General features: G+C 48.9%; 1 protein-coding gene and 1 long non-coding RNA gene across 5 annotated transcripts in view; one reads left to right on the plus strand and one right to left on the minus strand.

Annotated features, from left to right (window-relative positions):
* Positions 1-279: 279 nt before the first annotated feature.
* Positions 280-8607, minus strand: LOC133080501 (uncharacterized). The gene is made up of 3 exons (XR_009698515.1): positions 8522-8607; positions 7400-7566; positions 280-593 (listed from the first exon to the last, which is right to left on the minus strand). It is a non-coding gene; the product is annotated as an uncharacterized LOC133080501 (long non-coding RNA).
* Positions 8608-8815: 208 nt separating this feature from the next.
* Positions 8816-13233, plus strand: part of ACLY (ATP citrate lyase) — a 42855-nt gene continuing 38437 nt past the window's right edge. For 3 of the 4 annotated variants that reach the window (XM_061176533.1, XM_061176535.1, XM_061176534.1), the window contains exon 1: positions 8816-8977. The gene's annotated coding sequence lies outside the window, so the exon portion shown is untranslated. The remainder of the gene's footprint in view (positions 8978-13233) is intronic. The other variant, XM_061176536.1, reaches the window with a different exon arrangement.

The raw sequence follows: 13233 nt of genomic DNA on the forward strand, positions 1-13233 counted from the left end.
CCACCATCAGAGGGAGAGAGCCGTGGACTTTGGAGTCGGAGTGCTAGGTCTGTGTACACTCACTGCGTGACCCTGGGCCAAGCACCTAAGGGCACTAACCTTCAATGTGACACATTTAGTGAGCACCTGGCAGGCCCTCACCGCCTCCAGGCGTTTCCTGATATCCTTCCGCATACCACCACTCCCCCCCCAAAAAAGTGGACTAGGTTCTTCTAGGTTCCAATAAACACCCTGCATTTACTACATATTTTTTTTAAAAGATTTATTTATTTTTGGCTGCAGGGGGTGCTTTCTCTAGTTGCCGTGTGTGGGCTTCTCGTTTCTGTGGCTTCTCTTGTTGCGGAGTAGGGGCTTCTGGTGCGCGGGCTTCAGTAGTTGTGGCACAAGGGCTCAGTAGTTGTGGCTCGCGGGCTTAGTTGCTCCACGCCACGTGGGATCCTCCCAGACCAGGGATTGAACCTGTGTGCCCTGCGTTGGCAGGCGGATTCCTAACCATTGCGCTACCAGGGATGTCTCTACTACATTGCTCTAGAACGTCAACTTCCAACGCCAACGAGATTGTGAGGGTCTTAGCCTTGTATTCACAGGGGGAGCTAAAAACAAAAAAAAATCATTGTTAAGGTTTAAATAGCAAAAAGATACCCTTAACTACACACAACTACACACCAATGAGTACATGTAAAGGTGGCGAAATCTGAATAAAATCTGTGTCTATTTTCTAGTTGAGATATTGCACTAAAGTTTTTCAAAATGTTACCATTGGGGGAAACTGGGTAAAGGGTACATGGGATGTCTTTGTATTATTTCTTAAAACTGCATATGAATCTGTAATTATCTCAAAATAAGTTTAATTTTAAAAAAGAATACCTTTAGTACCAATATAAAAAAATAACATGATTTCTTTCCTGGAAGAGTTCTGTCTAACCAGGGAGAGAGGTGCATAAACAATAATGACTACACAAAGTGATATTGTTATTCAAAGTTCTGTGTGCCTGTGAGGGAGATGAGGACACACTTACTTTAGAGCTACAGTAATGGCATTAGCATAAAGATCAATATATAGATCAATAGAACAGAATAGAGTCCATAAATAGATCCACACATATATGATCAATTAATGTTGCTAAGGAAACGCACTGGGGAAAGAATAATTTTTTTGACAAATGGTGCTGGAACAATTGGATGACCATATGCCAAAACAAAGCAAAATAAGCAAAAATCTGACCCTTACCTCATACTACATACAAAAATTAACTCAAAAGACTTAAATATAACAGGTCAAATTATAAAACTATTAAAAAAAAAGATGAAAATAATAGAGCAAAAAAACATGAAAAAGAAAAAATAAATTTGATGTCATCAAAATGAAAATCCTTTGCTCTTCAAAAAGACACTGTTAAGAAAATAAAAGGCAAGCCACAGACTGGGATAAACTATTTGCAAAACATCTATCTGACAAAGAACTTGTAAATACAATAAATAAAGAGCTCTTACAACTCCATAATAAGACAAATAAATAAAAAATGACCAAAAGATTTTAATAGTTATTTCATCAAAGAAGATATGTGGAAGGTCAATTAGCACATGAAAAGATGCTGGATGTCATTAGGAAAATACAAATTAAGAACCACAGGTACGGGGCTTCCCTGGTGGCGCAGTGGTTGAGAATCCATCTGCCAAGTCAGGGGACACGGGTTCGAGCCTTGGTCCGGGAAGATCCCACATGCCGCGGAGCAACTAAGCCCATGCGCCACAGCTACTGAGCCTGCGTGCCACAACTACTGAAGTCCGCGCGCCTAGAGCCCGTACTCCGCAACAAGAGAAGCCACCGCCCGCTCACCGCAACTAGAGAAAGCTCGTGCGCAGCAATGAAGACCCAACACAGCCAAAAATAAGTAAACAAACAAACAAATAAATAAATAAAAAGAACTACAGGTAGACACTACACACCCGCTATAATGGTTAAAGTGAAAAAGACTGACTTTACCAGGTGTTGATGAGGACGTTAAGCAACCAGAACTCTCACACACTGCTGGTGAGAATGTAAAATGGTTTAACCACTTTAGGAAATGGTTTGGCAGCTTCGAAAAAAGTTCAACACACTTACCATATGACCCAGCCATTCTACTCCTAGGAATTTACCCAAGAGAAATCAAAGCTCTATGGGAACATTCATAGCAGCTTTATTTGTAATAGCCCCAAATTGGAAACATATCCATCAACTGGTGAATGGATAAACAAATTGTAGTTTATCCATGTAATGGAATACTACTCAGCTATTAAAAGGAAAGAACTATTGATACATGCATAACATGGATAAATCTCAAAGTAATTATGCTGAATGAAAGAATTCGTACAAAAAAGACTATATAATTCCATTTATATAAAATTCTAGAAAATGCAAACTTAATCTATATTGCCCAAAAGCAAAACGGTGTCTCCTGGGAACTTGGAGGTATAGGGCAGGGAGGGATAGATTACAAAGGAGTAGAAGGAGACTTTTGGGGGGTGAAGGATATGTGTATTATCTTGATTGTGGTAACATTTTCACTGTGTATGCACGTGTTAAAACTCATCAAATGGTACACTTTAAATATGTACAGTTTATTGTACTTCAATTATATATCAATAAAGATGTTTTTAAAAATTCAATAAAACAGCAACAGTAACGTGTGCTTTTTGGCAGTTTACAAAACACTTTGTGATATTCACAGCACCCAAGGGAGGGAGGGAGCCAGGCAGTACTTTCCTGGTTTCCCAGATGAAACACTGGGCCTGAGTGAGGTGACAGGGTTTGCCCCAAGCCACCGCACCAGGATATAGGGAAACTGAGCTGGGACGCGTGTCTTGCGTTGGATTGGTAGGGTAAAAGGCACTGGAATTGGATCCCAACCTGTCCCAGCCATTTACTAGCTGGTCTCCTTATGTTACTTCTTTATATCCTCATTTACTGTGAATTAAAACATAGGTACAGAAACATCAATGAAACATACATGTACAGTTTAATAGATAATTATAAAATGAACACCCATGCATTCATCACACAGGTAAGTCAAGAAACATATTACCAACAGGGGGCTCCCTGTGAGGCCCCTCCCCAATCACAACCCCACCCCTGCACTGCCACCCCTACCCAGGTAACCACCACCTTTCCAGTTACTGCTCTGGTTGGAGCCCCCATGGTCTCTCTCTTGGATTAATGCAAGATCCTTCCAACTAGGTCTCCGCATTCTACCCTTGCCCCCTTCCTTCTCAACACAGGAGTCAGAATATTCCTTCTAAAATATAACTCAGATCATGGCACTCTATTTAAAACCCTATAATGGTCCCCTATTTCACTCAGAATAAAAGCTACTCTCCCCATCACGCCCTGTGCTCCAGCCGCCTGGCCTCCTTACCGTTCCTCACGCAGAAAGACACCAGCTAGACTCCTTCCTTAGGGCCTTCTTTTGGCCTGTTCTCTCAGCCCCAATGGGCCTGGGACTGGGCTGGAATACTCCTTCCCCACCACTTAACTGACACTTTCCCCTCCTTCATGCATTTGCTCAAATCTCTCCTTTGCAATGAGGCTAACCCTGACTGTCCTCTATAATACTGCAACCTACTTGCCCTCAACTTCCAATGCGGGAATTGCTTATTCATTTATTTTTTTTTAACTAATTAATTTTTTTATGGAAGTATGTTGCTTATAAAATTGTGTTAGTTTCAGGTGTACGGCACAGCCATTCAGTTATATATACATATATATATTCTTCAGATTCTCTTCCCGTACAGGTTATTACAAAATATTGAGTAGAGTTCCCTGTGCTATACAGTAGGTCCTTGTTGGTTATCTGTTCTATATATATAGTAGTGTGTATATGTTAATCTCAACCTCCTAATTTATCCCTCCCTGATTTGGGAACTCTTGATCCTCTGTGCTTTTCTTTTTTCCATAGCACCACCTTCCAATATACTATTATAACTTCTTTATTTATTTTATGAATTGTTTATTGCTGTTTCCCCTGATAAAATGTGAATTCCACAGGGTGAGCATCTTTGCTTGTTTCATTCACTGTTGTTGCTCCAGTGCCCAGAATAGCATGTGGCACATTGCAGGAGTTCAGTAAATACATATTAAATGAAAGAACCACTGTCCTTTTTTTTTTTTCTCAATAATCATTTCCTTGCTTTTCTCTGTGGTTTTTCCACCTATGTATCCATTCCAAATAATACAATTTAGTTTTGCTTGTTTTAACTCTATGTGAGTTGAATCCTACTATAACTGTGTTTTTATGGTCTACTTTCTTTTGCTCAACACTTGTTTTTTGAGACGCATTCATGTTGCTGTGGGTAGCTGCAATTCATTCATTTTCCCCTGCTGTCAAGTTTTTCCTTGTATGAATATACCACAACCCATCCATCCATCCAACTGTTTATGGACATCTGGGCTCTGTCCAGTTTTTGGACAATCTTGCATGTGTGTCCTCGCACATATGTGTGTGAGAGTCTCCGGGGTACATACCTAGGAGTGAAGCTGCAGGGTCTTAGTGTATGTGACTCTTTAATTTTATAAGATAAATGCCAAATGGTTTCCAAAGTAGTTTTTTTTTTTTTTTTTTGGCTGCGTTGGGTCTTTGTTGCTGCGTGTGGGCTTTCTCTAGTTGTGGTGCGTGGGCTTCTCATTGCGGTGGCTTCTCTTGTTGTGGAGCATGGGCTCTAGGCATGCGGGCTTCAGTAGTCTTAGCACACGGGCTCAGTAGTTGTGGCTTGCGGGCTCTAGAGCACAGGCTCAGTAGTTGTGGCGCATGGGCTTAGTTGCTCCGCAGCATGTGGGATCTTCCTGGACCAGGGATCGAACCCGTGTCCCCTGCATTGGCAGGCGGATTCTTAACCACTGCACCACCAAGGAAGTCCCCCAAAGTAGTTGCATCAATCTGCCCTCCCATCTGCAGTAAGGTCACCTCTTTGGACCTCAGTTTCCCTTGTATTTCCTTTGTAAAATTAGAGAATTGGACTAGGGTATTTCTGAGGTCTCTTCTGGTTCTGACTTTCTATGAATCTGTCATCAAGGAGCCCTGAATAAGCAGCACTTGGGGCTGTGCATCCTTGAGACAACACCTAAGTTGTGAGGGAGAGAGGAGAATGCAACCTTTGCTTGGGATGAGGCCTCCAAACATCCCAGGATGTCTCTTAACATTGGTGTTGGGAGACTTCCCTGGTGGTCCAGCGGTTAAAACTCCTCGCTTCCAATGCAGGGGGCCCGGGTTCGATCCCTGGTCAGGGAACTAGATCCCGCATGCCTCAACTAAAAGATCCCATGTGCTGCAACTAAAAGATCCCGTGTGCTGCAAATAAGACTAGGTGCAGCCAAATAGATAAATAAATATTAAAAAAAAAAAAAAAAGATTGGTGTCAGGGTAGAGACTTTGGCCCTGATGGAGCCTGACAGCTCTTATCTGTACACCTTCTACCTGCCCTTGAAAGAATTCCCCAAAATGGAATGCAAAGAGAGACAAGAGGCAAAAATGACAAATTCACTCAGAGATAAGGTAAAACATGGCAAGTAAAGGTCAAGGCTGAGTGATCTGTTAGGGAGGAGTCATGCAGGCTCTGTCTTGGAACAGAAAGTGGTAAACTGCCTTCCTAGGGGAAAGTTTCCTGAAAGAAGGGGGAATTTCACAGGAAAACACCTGGTGGGGAGGAGGCAGCAGCAATTTTTAAGACAGGGTGAGGGTAAAGTTGGAGATGACTAGAAAGAGGCCAGCCAGGATTGGTTTGTCTGGCTGGAAGATACTTCCTGAGTACAGATGCTGGCTCTGGTGGACCCTCCCTGGGGCACTTCTCCAGGGCACACGGGCCCTTGGCTCCAATTGGTGTTGGGAAAAAATTGAGTGTTGCAGGAGTGAGAACTCCCCCTGGTTCTCCACAGGGTGGAGGACGATGGTTCTCTGCTGTAAGCCCCTGTCTCTGGCTGTCACAAGAGAGGGGTGGGTTTAGAACTGCACACTCCCGTAGACCCTCCTCCTGGCTGCATCTCCTCCCTCCTCCCCCTACTGTCCCCCTATGATTTCTTTCTTTCATGCACACATTCATTCCAGCGTATATTCAGTCATATATACAGTGAGTGCCTAATATGTGCCTAGCCCCATGCTAGGCACTGGGGATGCCATAATGAACAAGGCACATTCCCGAGTCTTGAGGAGCTTATCGTCCAATGGGGAGATGCACTGGATATGATTATCTTTCCCTCCTCTTCACCTGCAGCAGGTTGTAGTGGACTAGGCAAGGGACCTGGTGGCAGAGGGTCAGTTGCTTATCTGCAAAATGATGATGACACTTAGTGCAAGGGGTTGCTGTGAGGAGTATGTGCTAGCACCCATGCCTTTCACGTAGTAGGTGCTCAATGAATATTAGCCAAAATGGATTAAAATCTAGGAGGGAGTCATTAGGTAGTCTAAGGCTTCTGAAACTGACATAGAGTGCCCAAAGCCTGGGCTCAGAGATGGTACCCAGTGACATGGACCTGTCCTCTGCCCAGTCTAAAAGAGGAGGGAGGTGATTCAAAAGGGAAAATCAAAAGAGTTTAGAGCTTTTAAGTCAGAGAACAGAAAGATGAGAAGATGGCACCCAGATTGATTAATTTGAAGCAGAGGAGCCTCTGTGGGGGCATGGTGAGGTAATGAGGGAGTCTTCCTGCGGGAGGCTGGGGGTAGAGGCCCGGAATGGGACCACTGAGAGAACTCAAAAACCTCAGTGATTGGCTCATGGACGCTCTGGCCAGCACCTCTCCTCCCTCACTCCTTGGATAGTTACTTCCTTGTTGTCCTTCCCAGGACTAGTCAGACTTGGGTCCAGCAACATCTAGATGGGGAACGTAATCACTCAGCAAATATTTATTGAGCATTTACTATGTACCAGGCCCCACTCAAAGTGCTGGAGAGACAGCAATGAAGAAAACATGTACATCTGCAAATATATCTGAAGGATAAATTGTTAGAAGTGGAATTGCTGGGGCAAAGGGCATGTGCATTTAAATTTTTTCTCCACATTGTCAAGTTGATATACAAAGTTTGTTACAGTTTATGTTCTACTTGGATGCCTGTTTCTGGATGAGTGTTTTTTTTTTTTTTAAATTTTGTTGAAGTATAGTTGACTTACAATGTTGTGTTAATTTCTGCTGTACAGCAAAGTGCTTGTTATACATATATGCATTCTTTTTTATACTCTTTTCCATATGGCTTATCACAGGATATTAAATATAGTTCCCTGTGCTATACAGTAGGACCTTGTTGTTTGGATGAGTGTATCTTTCTAACCAGAGGGATAACTGCTACACAGTTGATACCCCTGACTGCAATCTTCCCACTAGCCCACGAAGATCCTGAGTTGCTATCCACCAAGGCCAGAAAAGGAGTACCTTCATAGGAGATGCTTTCTTTAGCTGTGATGAGGTCATCTTTCTCCAAGATTGATGCTATTTGGGGAGATTCTTGGTAGGGGTGGAGCTCACTCCATGTAGGAGTGGAAGACTCTCTATGACCAGGAGGAGAGGCGAGTTGAGGAACTGCTATTTCAAAAAGATGCCTGAGGGAAGGAACCAGAAAGTGACATCAACAGGGATCACTTTGTTCAGGCATGGGCAGCAAGTTTAGCTGCCCCACTCCTGGCTATGTCTGGATAGCAGGGAGAAGGGTTTGGCGGAGTTTTTGTGCACAAGAATGTCAACATCGTTACAGTGTATGACCCCAGTGCTTGGCAGGGACACGGCCATGCGGATTCTCTGCACACTGGGCTGACCCCCTCACCTGAGCTGCTCAGCGCATGATCCTCCTCCCTGGAGCTAGACAGCTGTTAGGGTCAGGGAGCAGCTCGGGAGACCTAGAGGACTGGGGTGGACATAGGAAAGCTCCAGAATGTCGCAGCAGTAAATATATGTCTTGGTTTCCAGGACTATCTGATTTCAAAAATACTGCCCCACAAGTTCACCAGCACCTGTCAGGCCGGGTGTCTCAGATTTTGACTTGGAAAATATAGTCTGTCTCACAGGTAATGGAGAAGGGGGAAGGCAGCAGTTCGTTCATTCCTGTGTCTAAGCGTGGGATTGTGGGGGGAGGGACGGGAGCAGGAGACCAGCAGAGATGGGCCCAGCTCTGTGCTAGAATCTCCCGTTGAATTCTCAGCTCTGCGCTGAGGTGAGCAGGTGAGTAGGACGCAAGGTGGTGTGATTGACGCCTTTCTAGCCCCACCTGCTTACCCGGTCCTCCGCCCTATCCCACCCACTTTGGGAGGTCTAATCTATAAGCCTCAGCTCTCTGCCTCGCCCCACCAGCTCAACGAAGGTCCACGTGCAAATGGGAAAGCAGTCTACCACGGCTGCTTAAATACCTGGTCTAAGCAACTGGGTTCGGTGTGGCCGATTTCAGGCTGCGGGGATACGGACGTCAGTTTCTCCCCCGGGGAGACAGGAAGGAGACTCCGGGTTCCCAAAGCTGCTATACAGCCGGTTCGGTTGACACCCCAGCCCCCCTCCCCAACTCACCCATCGCAGCGGCGGTCCACCCCACCTCCGAAGCGATCAGGCCACTGCCCCCAGCCTCCTATGTTCTCCTCCCAGTGTAGCCCGGCCCATCTCCCCACCCGAGGCCCCGCCCCCGCCCCCTCCCTGTCCTGGCAGGCTCCGGAGAGGCGGTGCCGGCCAGCGGTCTGGGACAGACGCACCAGCGGGACTACAAGTCCCAGCAGCCCCTGGGGCCCGGCCTCGGGGCGGGGCTATACCGGGCAGCGAATTGGGAGGAGCCCTGGAGCTCAGGCTAGGGAACGCGCATGGCCAATCGCCGGGGGGCTCGCGCCGTGTGCCGATGGGGGCGGGGAGAAGTCCTCCAGGGCCCGGACAAAAGCCGGATCCTGGGCGGCCACGGGAGGCTGGAGCGCTCCAGGTAGTGGCGGTGTTTTGCGGCCTGTAGACCGAGCGCCGCTCACAGACTTTCGCAGAGAGGTGAGTGGCGGGCGACTGCTTTCGCGAGATGGACCTCACCTGGTCCCGGAGCTTCCTGCCTCCCTCCCCCAACCCGGAACCGCCTCCCCCGACGCCGGCTTCGGGCTCACGCGCGCTTCCTGCACCTGCTTGGAAGTTTTGAGGGTCTTAAGCTTTAGGTTAGCCTTCGCCGGGATCCCGGCTGGTCGCCTCGTGTCGCCCCCTCCCCTCCCCCACTCCTCCACATTCTAGTTCCTGGGAGTTTGCACAGGGCTTGCCGCCGTCCTTGGCTGTCTTCCCTCCGCCGAATTGCATTTGCCCCTAACTGGAGCCCCTCATCCCCACCCCGGGGCCAGTCCTCGAGCCTCGTCGGGCTTTATCCGGCCACTTCTTGCCCCCATCTGGGTCCCCCCCACCGGATGCCGGGGACGGGAAGTAGTGGCTAGTTTCCCCACTCCTACCCCTCATAATCCGGGCTCAGGCCCTTCCTCTTAGTTCTGTGGAGAGTCGACTGAGACCCCGCGCCGAAGTGGAGGGAGCGAGCGGGGCACGCAGCCGCTGCGGGCCATATGGGGCCGGGCCGACCCAGGCCTCGCCACGAGGACCTAGCCTTGGATCGGCGGCGCAGGAAAGACCCTCCTAGCTCTGGAGGTGCCGTCGGGCCCAGCCGCTAAGCGACAGATGGCCGGGGTACCCGTCTCCCTCCCCACCCTTGGCGTTGATGCCGAGCTTGGTTGAGGCAAGGTCCTCAAGGGGCTGGAGGATGCTGCCGCCGCCCTCCTGTTGGGCTTGGCAGAGGGCCAGTCGCGGCGCCAGCTGCCCTCTCCAACCTTGGCGGATACTGTGAAGTGCCAAGGAGTTCTGCCATTAGGTGGTCCTCCGGAGTCTGCCTGGGAAGAGGATTTTAGGGGGGTGGGAGGGGAGCAGTGCATAGCACAGTTTGGTCAGCCAGCCCACATCCCGCTTCTCTCTCCACCCTTTAACTTTGCTCTGGGTTCCAGCCAGCTCAGATCATTGGGTTTCTGAGATTCTGAAATGTTGGGTGAAGGACAGCTGGTAGACCCAGCTGCCCAGAGGGTTGTTTTCACCTCTTAAAGAGCTGCTGCTGCTGCTGCTTCTTCTTCTTCTTCTTCTTCTTTTTTTTTTAAGAGCTCCTTAAACAGCTTGGAGGATGGTGATGGGAACAGCCCTCAGACACTGAGCTGGGTGGTTGGTGCCTCCACCCCCATTCTCCACTATGTTTTCTGCAGTAGGGGACCCTCAGAATTCTGCCCCTCCTTTTACTCCAGGGATTGCCTGTCATTTCAAAAAAAACCCAATCCTACGGATACTAACCTTAAAATAAGTGCTCTTTGTCCTTCCCACAGAGACCATAAGTAGCATCCCCAGTGGTTCCTCTCCACTGGCTGTGTCCCAGGGATACAGTCCTGGGGAACAGACTCCTTTCATTCAGCCTTCTCTGTGGGCTGCTTCTGCCCTCGGTGGCTGCTGTGGATGAACTCTTATCCTGTCTGCAGAAAAGACCCCATTCTGCTCAGAAGGTCCCTCCTTTGGATTGAGAGAGAGAGAGAGAGAGAGAGAGAGAGAGAGAGAGTGTGTGTGTGTGTGTGTGTGTGTGTTTTCAGGTTCCTTGGCATGATTTCTCCCACATTTAGCTAGGTAACAGTTTCCGGGGCCCCAAAGTGGACCCCTGGGGTCTTAGCTCTGCCCTGAAACCATCTCTCACCAGTTTGCTAGCACATTCAGTTATTCAATTCCTGAGGAGGCAGCCCAAGACTCTGTAGTGGGGGGTGTGTGTGTGTGTGTTGTGTTCCCAGCACAGATTGGTATACACGTTAAGTCCCGTTGTCACTTGAGCAGATGTTCTTAGCTATTGGTCTCTGGGCTGTCAGATCATGGTCATAGGTCACCACCTTGAAATGATATGCACAATTGGGTATGTGCACACTTTTCTGGGCTTTTCTTCTGGTGTTCAGAAGAGCCTGAGACCTCAAATAGGTTAAGAGCCACTGCCCTAGAGAGACCCTACTGAATGATTAAACTTGCGGATTTATCTGCACCCAGTCCACTCCCTGGCTTTGTGAGCCTTCTTACCCTGTCTTGAATATGCAGAGGCCAGATTCTTTCCCTGCTTTTATTCTATCATGTAAATTCTCTGTCTTGGCCTTGAGAGGGCCTGCCCCATCTAAGCCACAGTGCTCTAGTGGCAAATCTGTGTTTGGGTGAACTGGCAAAGGTTTTCTATCCTGTATCATCCCCTGTTGTCTTCTCTCCCATCCCCTCCCGAGGACTGGTTGAAGATGAGTTCTTGGATCTGAGATTTGAACAAGGGCTCAAGAAAATTGTGATTTTTTTTTCAGCTGCAGAAGGTCCTGTTTCTCATCCGTGTTCTTTCCAAAGTTGGGTCTCTGTTTGGGGAGGTGCCAGGTTTGGGGGGTTGTTGTTCTGAGAGCGCCCTCTGCTGGAGAGGCTTAGCGAGGGGCTTCCTTTCTCCTGGAATCTGTGATCAGCCGGCGGTTGATGTGTCTGAACCGCTAAGGGTGGTCAGCGGCTGCCCCCTCCTTTCTCTGCTTGATCTAACGTGGGCTGCACTCTGTTTGGGAGGGGGGTAGGGGCACGTGTACCCATCTGATTTCAGGACCAGTTTTTCTGGTCTGAGTCAAGGAGGCTGGGAAATGGAGCTGGAGTGGGTGGGGGGTGGAGGGCCGTGAGGCAGTGGGGCTGGTTGAGGTACCTCCTTGGGAAACTTATGTTGAGAAGGAGCTGGAAGTCATCCCAGGGGAAAGTGAGAAAAGGGAACGTCTCCTTTGAGCCCCTTCCCAGCTACCTGACTTTGGGCCAGACACCAGACTGAATGCACCCATTGTGCCAAGCTGGAGACTAGCTGGGAGGCTGAGGGAGCCAGCCAAGCCAGGGTGAGAACCTGAAGCCCAGCCTGGCTTTTGGGAGGGAGGTGCAGAGTGGCCCCTGGAACTCTGGCCTTCCCTCAGCTGGGAATGGAGATCAGCCTTCCTGAGTGTATAAACCAGCCAGCCCTCCAGTTCCACCCTCCTTTATTTACACTTGACTTTTCTCCCCCAGCAAATTCAACAACTTCAGTTCTGGGTCTTTTTTGGAGAGGCAGGAGTGACTTTTCCTGATCTGGCCAAGCTCTTGGCATGAATGACTTGGTTTCCTTTCCCTCCCTGTCTCCCCACCCTTTCTCTCCCCAAATCGCTCCTGGCACTACCCAAGGGAGAATGGGTGTGTCAGGACAAAGCGATGGGGAGGGAATATGAAGAAATTGTCATCAGAGACTCTTCTGTGAGGTGAAGGTAGGGGAAATGGCCTGGTCCTTGGAGAACTGGTCTTTTCTCTAGGGCTGAGGTGTGGGTTTTCTGGGCACCAGGAGTGAGAGGGTTTGGGTTCAAGCCTTGGGTCCCAGACTTCCCTGGTTTGGCAGTGGTTAAGAATCCGCCTGCCGGGGCTTCCCCGGTGGCTCAGTGGTTAAGAATCCGCCTGCCAATGCAGGAGACACGGGTTCGAGCCCTGGTCTGGGAGGATCCCACATGCCGCGGAGCAGCTAAGCCTGTGCGCCACAACTACGGAGCCTGCGCTCTAGAGCCCGCGAGCCACAACTGCTGAGCCCGTGTGCCACAACTACTGAAGCCCACGCGCCTAGAGCCTGTGCTCTGCAACAAGAGAAGCCACCACAATGAGAAGCCCACGCACCACAACGAAGAGTAGGCCCCGCTCACCGCAACTAGAGAAAGCCTGTGTGCAGCAACAAAGACCCAACGCAGCCAAAAATAAAAATAAATAAATTAAAAAAAAAAAAAAAAAGAATCCGCCTGCCAATGCATGCGACACAGGTTCTAGCCCTGGTCCCGGAAGATCCCGCATGCCACAGAGCAACTAAGCCCGTGCACCACAATTACGAAGCCCATGCGCCTAGAGCCCCTGCTCTGCAACAAGAGAAGCCACCGCAATGAGAAGCCCGCGCACCACAACAAAGAGTAGCCCCCGCTGGCCACAACTAGAGAAAGCCTGCGCGCAGCAACGAAGACCCAACACAGCCAAAAAAAAAAAGCCTTAGGTCCCCTGCTTTTTTTTTTTTTTTTGGCTGCATTGGGTCTTCATTGCTGCTTGTGGGCTTTCTCTAGTTGCAGTGCGCGGGCTTCTCATTGCAGTGGCTTCTCGTGTTGCGGAGCACGGGCTCTAGGGCTCAGGCTCGGTAGTTGTGGCTCTCGGGCTTAGTTGCTCCGCGGCATGTGGGATCTTCCCAGACCAGGGCTCGA

Source organism: Eubalaena glacialis, chromosome 19 (assembly GCF_028564815.1).
Source record: "Eubalaena glacialis isolate mEubGla1 chromosome 19, mEubGla1.1.hap2.+ XY, whole genome shotgun sequence".
In the NCBI taxonomy this organism is placed as follows: Eukaryota; Metazoa; Chordata; class Mammalia; order Artiodactyla; family Balaenidae; genus Eubalaena; species Eubalaena glacialis.